The following is an 11,540-nucleotide window of genomic DNA, read 5'->3' as shown; positions in this document are numbered from 1 at the left end:
AATGCAATACAACATTTACTGTATACATTTCAATAATATAACATTACAAATGTTTTTGTTTTGTATATAATACGTTTATAATTAAATAGTTGGTCTTCTACTTTCTGGAGGAATTTATCTCTACATTTACATTGTTTTGCACTGTAACTGTATTTTAATTGAATTTTAATGCACAAATATTGTAATTTGACTGTCACATCATGGTGTACTAATAATTTAACTACATCTTTGAACAGAACCTCTTATTGTGTGATGATATTAAAGAGGCATTACAACATTTAGATTTAACTTAACAGGTCAAATTAGACTTAAGCTTAATGTGGTGCAGTGGAATAGTGATGAAAGAATGACTTTTAAGACGTCTGAATGATACAGTGCCCTCTAAAGTATGTTCAGTGAAATTTCTATCTAGTGTTACTTTTGGATGCAAACATAACTATAAAACATTTATCTTGTATGTCTCAATGTATATTTAAACAAGATTAGCAAATAAAAAGGACAAATTAAAAGCATTCTGGTGTTTTGAGCTTAAAAAGCAAATATATAAAATGTACTCTACAGTACATAAATAGATCTAATAGTGACAACATGTTTTGTAGTAAAGTAAACTCTTTGGCCAGTTACATAAATATGTTGTTTTTTGGTCTTTTAAAAAAAGAAAATGTTGGTTGAACTCTCTCTCTCCTCATACACTGCTGCTATGTTTGCTGTGCAATGAGATGAAGCTGTGCAAAGGAGAGAGTGAGCACACTGACTGTATATTTAGCATCTATTATGTCAACTCCCTCTTTGTCTGCTCAGTCAGCGACCACACGGACCGGCCAGAAGTTACATTACCAGCCTGGTGTGGTGAGGGGCTGCAGTGCGACATGAACACACACTGACAGCCTTATGGGGCCGTGAGGCGGTGAGGCAGGGAGCTGTGGGTCGGGGCCCGGGGTGACTGCAGGCCATCGGGACAACGCAACCGAGAGGCAGCCAGGAGACGACAGAATGGGCACAGTCACCATGGAAACACAAGCGGCCCAGGCAAATCATGGCAACTGGTAACTAAGTAACAGGAAACGATGGACCATGGAGGGCGATGAGTCTGGTTAATCAGGAGTGGAGGATGGGGGTGGGGGGGGGACAATGCCGGGGAGATGAGGACCGCAGCTCTGGCTCACCGCAGACCTCTCGCCTCTAAAGTGTGAGCTCCCTCCCCCGATTGACACGGGACTAGAGAAAGCTGGAGAGGCGGCCTCCACCCTTCCTTCACCATCATTTTCTTTGTAAATCCATGAGGGGGTGCGGATGAGTACAGGCTACAAGGAGAGGGTGCACAAGGCAAGCTACAGCCAATAAACTGAGCTTCTGTGTGTGTGTGTGTGTGTGTGTGTGTGTGTGTGTGTGTGTGTGTGTGTGTGTGTGTGTGTGTGTGTGTGTGTGTGTGTGTGCGTGTGCGTGTGTGTGTTGATATTAAAGCAGCTATAATCACTATATCTATAATGACATTAAATTCAATGACAATGTAAAAGAGGTCACAAAACTCATTGTTTAGCTACCCCTTCCCCCCTCCACACACACACACACACACACACACACACACACACACACACACACACACACACACACACACACAACGTTATTGTTTTGATTCACTCTCACTTCTGAAAGTACACATTTTAGCTATTTTCATGCTGCTATTCACAACAACAAAAAACCTCTAAAACTACTTTATCTCACCTGCTACAGCAGATTATAGCTACATTTCACAGGAAAAAGCCAGCTGTAGTGACCAAAAACAGAGCAAGAAAAGAGTGAATACTCTTACAATCACATAGTGGCCTGAAAACACGAGTCCATGTTGATCCCTACCTGCTGGATGTGTAAATAAGCAACTGTTTCCTCAGACATTTGTCACATATTCTAAAAGGATTATGACATGTTGATGTTATATTGTCCAAAAGTGGCCAAAAAAAATATCTGCTATTGTAGGTTTAAGGTACGTGTCTGGGCAAGTACTGGCTTTAACCTCACTTATGCCTCCATGCACTCCTACCTAGAACCAAACGAAATCTTACAGCTTGACAGAATGTGTCTTACCATTTCTACTGCAGAATATAATGGACAGGTTGGCTCTCCATCTACCCTGTTTAACGTTCTGCTGTACTAGAAGCATGTCATGTGTGTCATCTAGACAGGAGCGCTGGCAGGAATTTTTTGAAGCCATGAAATTATATCACTTGAAGGTATTATTTTAACTGACTGTCACTCAATGCTTTAAACTGTCCAGCAGCCAAAAGCCTACAGACTATTGGCTATTTTTGTTTTATATAATGATCATTATGTGGAAAAATAATTACAGTGTTTGAATTGTTATCATTTGAAAAGGATTTCATCTTTTTTTCTTTTTTTTTTGGAATAAAAAACGAAGGTCCCACAGACACCCTGCAATTACCAACTGACATGTCATTTTAACACAAAGCTGCTCACCTCCTTCCTCAGCTGGGAGTAGGGCTGCGTTCCTGGTAGGATTGTGGGGATGGGGAGACAGGATCTGGCACAACACATGGGAAGAAACAACTGATTTAGTATGAATAACCTGCTAAAAGTTTGCCGGCATTGACTAAATATTGGCTCAAAGAGGAGAGAAATGTTAACACTGAATTTTCTTTGAAGATAGTGATTAAAAAAAATGTTGGTTGAGCGACAGAAGCCTGTTTGACAAATAAGATAACAGGGTTTTGTTTCTGGATTTTCACCACTTATGGAAACCAGCCACCTTTTATTGTGAAAAATGTATTTCTGTCACCCTTTCTTTTCTCTTTTTTCTCTTCCTATTCTTTCTTTTCCTTTTTGGAAGCCCGGTTTTTTTCTTTAGGAAGCTGAGACATGGTGCTCCACAGCTCTCCTCACCCTTGATGTGATGCTGCTGCGACGCATCAAAAAGACACTCCGCTGTTTTTTTTTTTTCTCCAACTGAGAAAACAATTATTCACAGATCTTCGGTACCGTTTGAAATTCATTTAAATGTGCTTTACAATTGCTTGAAGATCCAATCCTGAAAAAAGTGTTGGTGATGTAAGAGAGAGAGAAAAAAATGCAATTGTCAAAGTTGTCTTTGTATGTTATATTGACTTTTATTGTGAAACATTTCCTGGAATCATCAAACCAGACAATCACACTTAAAATAAATAATCCAGAATAACCAATGAAAATAGTAGGATTATAATGCTGACTTTATCCAATCCAAGTTTTTGGAAAAAAAAAAAAAAAAAAAAACTACTGACTACTGTATGTAAACATGCCACTACAGTGATTACGCAGCCTCTGAAAAAGCAACAACTCGACCATCAAATATGCTCTCTGATACTTCAGCAAAAAGCACTACACCCGAGCTCCCCACTCAATTCACCAATCATGTGTTCAAAGAGCTGGAAATTAGAAAACTTCCTATTTGGGATCTTCCTACGTCCCAGCTCAGCGCCATGTTGACAACAAACAGTCAACATGGCTGGTGCTCAGGTACAGTGGGTACGGAAAGTATTCAGACCCCTTTACATTTTTCACTCTTTGTTTCATTGCAGCCATTTGCTAAAATCAAAAAAGTTCATTTTATTTCTCATTAATGTACACTCAGCACCCCATCTTGACAGAAAAAAACAGAAATGTAGAAATTTGTGCAAATTTATTAAAAAAGAAAAACTGAAATATCACATGGTCATAAGTATTCAGACCCTTTGCTGTGACACTCATATTTAACTCACATGCTGTCCATTTCTTCTGATCCTCCTTGAGATGGTTCTACTCCTTCATTGGAGTCCAGCTGTGTTTAATTAAACTGATTGGACTTGATTAGGAAAGGCACACAGCTGTCTATATAAGACCTTACAGCTCACAGTGCATGTCAGAGCAAATGAGAATCATGAGGTCGAAGGAACTGTCCAAGGAGCTCAGAGACAGAATTGTGGCAAGGCACAGATCTGGCCAAGGTTACAAAATCATTTCTGCAGCACTCAAGGTTCCTAAGAGCACAGTGGCCTCCATAATCCTTAAATGGAAGAAGTTTGGGACGACCAGAACTCTTCCTAGACCTGGCCGTCCAGCCAAACTGAGCAATCGTGGGAGAAGAGCCTTGGTGAGAGAGGTAAAGAAGAACCCAAAGATCACTGTGGCGGAGCTCACCTTTGATAGGTTAATAAATTAAATATTTAGATTTAAATAAATTTAGCCTCAATTTATCTAAGGAGGTAATGATGTATTTAAGGTTTTTCTTACTACCCCCCCTCCCAACCTCCCATATTGTTCTCCTGGTCCTATAGAAGAAAGCTTATACAACTGATCTCCATGCACCATAGGTCACTGAAACTGCCCTCTCTTCTCTACACTCTCTCAGCTCACCCACTTACACTTCTCTACCACATCTCTCGGCCTCCTCTTCTTGACCCACCTGATCTATCACCAGCTACCTTCTCTCTGCAGGACCTGCCTTGCTGCTGGACCCCCGGTGCTCAGGCCTAAAAGCTCCCCCCTTCCTTGCTGCACATTTTACAGACCACCGTCTGTGCCTCCTTTGCTGCCTGATGTGTTTTCCACTTCCTTTCAGTCACTCAGTCAGTCTGGCATCAACTTCTTCACCGCATCTTTGCTTCCTGACAACTGCACCTCACATCTTATCGCTTACCTGTCAGGTTTAACAATTGACAGATTCCCCATATAAAAGTATCTTATCAAACAATAACTGAAGGTGATGCTAACATGAATATTATCATTCTAGAAACAATAAAAGAGAAACACTGGAAATATAAAAATAAAGTAAAAATTCCTTTTTGGGCAAAGAATTATTAATAATTTTTACTTTTTTACTAAAACCACACTAACCTATATTGATATTGTACGTCACAATTAATTTGTTTATTTAAAAAGATTTTCATTAACCTGACTGTCTAAAGTTAATAAAAACATTCGTTATTGGATTGTGGTGGAGGAGAAATATTAGATTAGATTAGATTAGATTAGATTAGATTAGATTAGATTAGATTAGATTAGATTAGATTAGATTAGATTAGATTAGACTTTATTAATCCCACAGTGAGGAAATTTAGTCATCATAGCAGCATGTACACAGTATGATCAAATTTACAAATACATATGAAATAAATGAAATAAGATAGATAAAAATAATTATTTTAGAAAAAAAACAAGAGCAATAAAAGAATAAATACACATACAGAGACTATATACACAAAAACAAATAAAATAAAGATAAATATAAATAAATACATCTTGGCCGATGAATGGAAAGAGACAGGTGCTGTGGAATGAAATGACCCGTGCAACATTATTTTATTGTGTTGAAAAGTCTGACTGCTGTCGGAACAAACAACATGGATTATATGGAGTAGCAAAAAGGAGAAATAAGTACCTCTAAACGTTACTTTCCACCGTGTCTGTGTAATGGTGTGGTTAATGTGAGAAAAGGCCCTGAAGATGAAGCCCTCAGTCTTATCATGAAGAGGAAACTGCTGTTTCCACCCAGGACGTGGAGCCATTTTATGGGTGAAGCAAGAGCTCAGTTCTCTAAACCATCTGGTCCTCAGAATTTTTTTTTTCCACTGACAAACACTTGCGTTCTGACTTTGTAATTTTCATGTGACATGTAGCCAGTGGTGGAGGAAGGGCAAACGCACTGTAAATACTCCGTTAAAAGGAAAAGTCCTGCGTTCAGAATCAGCAAAATATTCTTAAAGTATCAAAAGTAGAAGTGCTTGTTCTGCAATGAAATTTCCCAAGAGAATATAATTACATACAGAATTATCAAACTGTTAATATTGCATGCAAAAAAAAACGTGTGCAGCATGTTGTTGTTGCAGCTGTTGGAGGTGGAGCTGCTGCTTTACCTTCTTGAATTTGATCTCGAATCAATTGTTTCCAACCTTTGAGTTGGGCCACTTTAAGGGTCCCAAAATGAATCCTAGGTTTGGTGAGGCGGGAGGCTATTGGGAGAGGAAAGAGGGAAACAAAACAAAACGCTATTCTCTTTGTTTTTTAAGGGGGTGATATGTTGGATAATTGTACATTTAAATGATTGAAATTTGTCGGATGACTTTAGAGAGGAAAATGTATCTTTATTGGTGCTGCAAAAATGAAACCTGTCAAAAGACTGGATGTTTTTAAAAAGGGATTTCAAGCCCACAAAGGTTTGCGAACCCCCCTGTGTTAAATTCTGCCTTTTTCATTCAGTCTGTTAGTTCCCCGTTTCACTCCTTACATCCACCAGAGGTCCCCAATCTCTGTCTGCCCAGTCTGCTGCCTGTCACACCCACCTCACCTACTCCCAGCTCCCCAGTCAGTCCACTTGTCCCCACTCTGCTGATCTATACACACTCCTGGTTCACCAATACTCAGTTGCCATGATGTTAGGTTGTCATTATTTGTTCCCAGTGTGTTCAGCATTCACTTTCTCTACCTGCCTGTTCCTTCTTGTTTGTGTTTTTTGGCTGTCGCCTCTTCTTGAATCTGTCCCAGCCTGCTTTCTCGGTTTTTGTTTGATTGTCTGAAATTTATTTTATTATCTGTACCAGTTCACTGAGAAAAGCTCACCTTTTATTATGAACATGGTCCGCTCCCTTATATAAAATGTCACACACCGATTTAATTAGAGATGAGTTGTGTGTATGCTTATGTTTTCTTAATGTAAAATCTTAACCTGGAAAGTAAATAGTGACTAAATTGCCCGAAGGTAGAGAAGATGACAAGAATTTGCAAAAATCAACTCGTTGCTTAGCTGCCATAAAAATGTCTGCTTTGTTTCCCTCTCACTGCTCTCATAGTGTTGTTTTCAGCTTTTAGCTACGAAGCTTTTAAAACCCACCGTACATAAACCGCTCAGACAGTTAGCGACTAGCTGGTGAACACGGTGGAGCATTTAGCAACTAAAGAGATATCTCCGTAGAGAAAAAACAGAATTAAAAGTTGGGCTTTCATTTGCCAGGTAGACAGAAACATGGGTGAATTGAGTTATATTAGGTTAGGTTAGGTTAGGTAGTTACTTTATTAATCCCCGAGGGGAAAATTTTTCGCTACAGCAGCATACAGAAGCAATAAGATAATAATAGAACAATAGAAAAGCAATAAAATTGCTGGATGTGTGAATCCCTCAAGCCCTCGAATTCATCATTAACTTGGAAGATTAAATACTGGTTCACAATTTGTTTTTGCTGCCTCCAAGTGGCTAAAAAAATACACTTACTGCAGGTTTTAAATGTGGCAGTTAAAAGGAAGTAAAAGTGAATAGTGTTTTTTGTAACCTGGTTCCTTTTGTCTTCGAGGAGCTGTCGGCTCTAAGAGGACTGCCAGGGGCCCGGAGGAAGCATGTTACCGTCACACAATGGCAGAACGTGTGCGTGACCCCGGTGACCTGCCCACCGCTCATAACTAAAGCTTTATCTTTGACACAACATCTGCCAACTAAACTGACAGACCCAAAAAAGAAAAGTGGCTTTAAAGTCAGCAAGTCAAAGTCAAAAGCGAGTACAAGTTGTCAGAAAAGCCAACTGCTGTTGTGAATCCCAAAACGTAAGCATGAATCATGCCTGATCTGAACATGAACAAAACTTTGATTTCCGTGTAGCTAATGAACTTGATCAATCACTCCCTCTCCCGTGTGTCAGCGCCACCTGTGTTTGTGGCCTCGATCCTGCCGATACCACTCAGGCTCGACAGCTGTAATGGGCTCACCGCGGAGAGACGCAAACACTCCCTGCTGCCAAAACACTCTACAGCTCTCATTCAACCCTCCTGATTGGCTGTGACATGCTTATAGTGCCCCCCCCCCCCACACACACACACACACACAGCCTGACATCCACTTTTCCACGGCTGTGTGACACATCTGATTGCACCTGTCAGGCTGTGTCCTCTAAGCCTCATCCCCGAGATGCTCCCGCTGACCTTTGTCTCTGTTCTCTTCCCCTTTTCAAGACTTTTTTCCCACTGGTTCTCAGATCACTTGCTGCTCCTCCCTTTCAGCCCCGCACTCTTCTCTAAAAGGATTTGGTTAAGATTTTTTTTTGGCCTCACACTTCACAAATGTGAATTAAATTTGTTATAACTGTGGATTTGCAGGTAATAGTGCAAACTGTCTGCCAGTGTTGTTATTTTATTCACAAAACAGCAGGAGTCAGTTTTCACAGTCTGACTGCATCTGCTGCTCTGTTTTTGACAATTAAAATTAAAGAAATGAACCGTGTTTCTCATTGTACAATTAAAAATACGGGGAATGTGTTAGTTTTGCTTGCAGTCAACAAATCCCATTAATCCCTTTCACCCTGGAGGTCCCTGCACCGGCACCGGGCCGCATTCAAACTCCCCCTGCCGCCATTTTTCAGAGGTTAAAGGGCGTTTATCTAACGGAGAGGTCACCCGATACGACCGTCATCACAGAGCACTTGTTGTGCTTTATTTCTGTTGCATCAAATTTGATTGAGTTGGTTAAATAACATCAGCATCATTGAATAATTGTTATAAGGCTGCTATTCACTCTGATGGGGACAAGGAGGGTTATTTGTATTTCGAAATTTCAAAAAAAGCTTAATGTTGTTAATGTTGGTCTTACAGTTGTTGAGCAGGAGTTGTAACAAATACCACAGGCCTTATTGTTTAAATGTACAAAAACAGACAAAATCTCTGACATGTTTTATTTTTTTTACATGTCAATTACAACCCTGTTTTCAAAAAAGTTGTGACACTTTGTAAAATGTGAATAAAAACAGAATGCGATGATTTTCAAATCATGTAAACACAGATTTAACTAAAAAATAATGTGGAAACTGAGAAGTAATCTTTATGAAAAATATATGCTCATTTTGAATTTGATGCCAGCAACACGTTTCAAAAAAGTTGTGACAGCAGCATGTGTACCAATGTTCTGCATCATTTCTTCTTTTAACAACACTCTGGAAATGGTCGGGAACTGAGGAGACCAGTTGCTGGAGTTTTAAAAGTGAAATGTTGTCCCATTCTTGCCGGCCATAGAATTTCAGCTGCTCAACAGTTCAGGGTCTCCTTTGTTGTATTTCTGTTTCATGATGCACCAAATGTTTTCAGCGGGTGACCGGTCGGGACTCAACTTTTTCGAAAAAAAGAAAGAAAAAAAAATTCTATACATTGTTGTAAAATACCTTTTTTTATGGAGCTTTTTTTGAGAGTTAAAACACACATTAACATCACAAACACTGCTGCTGATTAGCTGCAAGGCCACAAGCTGCTGCTGTTAAACATGTCTGCCAAGCCACAACTTCAACGCTTCTCACAGCCACGTCTCTAAAATGACCCTCACACATTTTTCTAACTTATTGGTCTTCCTCCTCTGCTCAGATCACACGACGCTCACAAACAAGTTCTCATCGCACACTTTGCATTCACATGATTGATCTAACTGCATTGCTAGTTTTCATCCATGTACAGATACTACCTTAGGAAGTGAATCAGAACTTCACAGGAGACCAAATTAAAGTGCTGCAGTATTTTGAGTTTGAGGTTACTTGTTCTCCATACCAAGTTAATCATCAAGCTATACTGGGACTGAGTAATCTTAGATTTTACAGAGAAAATACATTTGCTTGGACAGATTATCCCACATGAAGGAGTGCTTTCTTGAATTTGTAGACTTTGTTGGACCATTCAGTCAAGCTTTTGACCAATGCAATTTATGGTGGGCTATTTCTCCTTTTGTAAGCATGGACATAATTAAGACTCCTGCATTCCTTTGTCTGACCTCGTGACCCAACATGTGACGAATTGTAAAAAAAAATAACCATGTGGTCAAAGTTTTCACTCTAAATATGAACATACATGTATATTTATACATTGTCAACTTGTAAAACCTCACTAAGACATTAGCCCCGTGAAGAAAAAAAATAACATATAACTCTTTCTTTCTCTCCACTGTGATGACCCTTTCCTTTTGGGAGGATGGGCCGGTGGGAGAGGTGGCAAAACAAACAAAGCTTCCCGTGACCTTTGTGACCCCGCTGCGGGCTTCTACTCACCACATATGGCGTCACAAAGGCCCTGAAGTTGTCTCCGTAAGAGGACCTTCAGGGATAATTTTGATGTTGTCAGTATTAAAACAATATTTCACACTGTAAGGATGTTTTCACATGAAGGCTTGTACTCTATCAGTCCATAAATAGAGGCATCAGCTGCCCTGATGATGCACTGTTATCAGCATTCAGGCTCCGTAACCATTCGTAACCATCCGTAACTTATATTCCAACATAAATTAAAACATACAACATTAACCCCTGGACCTCCATAGTTACTCTCAGTGCCATTACATTATAGTACATACAAGAAATACTGTAAATCATTTCAGTCCAAGGCACTGAACGGTTACTACAACAGCATTATATTTTACCCAACCCCTGTAGGTCAGGTCTATTTTTTGACATTTCCACCTGAAAGAACATCCCCAAATTCAGCCCGTAATCAGTGAGCTTGTTTCTGTGTGTCGCGGACAGTTTTAGGGATGTTTGTTGCAAGATAAACAAGCGCTTTGTTGGTTTTAATCATTTTAACCCCTTAACCCCAGGGCTATTGATTTTAAATTTCAACCTAATGCAGAAGCTCCGCTAAGGAGCTGGAACCATCAATATGAGCAGGAGGTACAAGAGATATTGGCACACTTAAATCCTGCAGTATTTCACTTCATTTTAAGCTTATGGTGAGGTTTTTTTAGACACTCCTGCATCACGAGGACTTTGTTGTCCTTTTCCTGTCTGTCTGTTGTGTTTCTTTTCTTGGTTTTGGTGAAGGCCCAGTCTGCGGGTAGAAGTGTAGGCATGTAAAAAGAAGCCATATTGGTTGAGAAATACAAAAAGTGCTCCTCATATTTGTATTCTATCTAAATACCGCCTCCATATTTATATTAAAAAGTTATATTTTTAATTTTGCCAAATCAAATCTGTAAATTAAAAAGTACATAATAGCTTTATAGAGTTAAGTCAGTAAACACTGATGTTATAAAACCTGTTCGAAAAATTCTTAACTGCAACTCTAATTTGATGCAACAGAAATGAAGCCCGACAAACACTTCATCTATTTTAATCAAAGTATTATCAGGTGGCCTCCTCACTGAATGTGCCAAGCTCTGCAGCCATCAAAAAAACAGCATCAGGTTACGTTTTAATAACAGATAAAGCCTGATGCTGTTACAGGGGCCTCCAGAGTGGAAAAGGTTAATTATATGTCGTCACTCATTGAAATATGAATATCTCACTCCACCAGACAGCAAGAGGTTTCAACCGCAAGCGCTTAATAACGAGATTTTCATTTCTCATTATTTATGCTGCAAACACAGAAAGCCGTGAGGATATTCTCATTACGGGGAGTAAATCCTTCATTTCTAAATCACCTTGATACTACGTGAAAATGTCCTAATTTTGTGAGAATTGCTTACAAATATGGTTTCGAAATGATGCTCTACTTCTGTTTTTATCTGTGTTTAAGTTAACAGATGATTATACCTGTATGCCAGTGGTAGCTAAATGCTGTAT

Source organism: Brachyistius frenatus, unplaced genomic scaffold (assembly GCF_029030835.1).
Source record: "Brachyistius frenatus isolate BFR_SWC_R1_liver_20210118 unplaced genomic scaffold, ASM2903083v1 Contig_50, whole genome shotgun sequence".
NCBI classification, from domain to species: Eukaryota; Metazoa; Chordata; class Actinopteri; family Embiotocidae; genus Brachyistius; species Brachyistius frenatus.
This window is presented reverse-complemented; position numbering follows the sequence as displayed.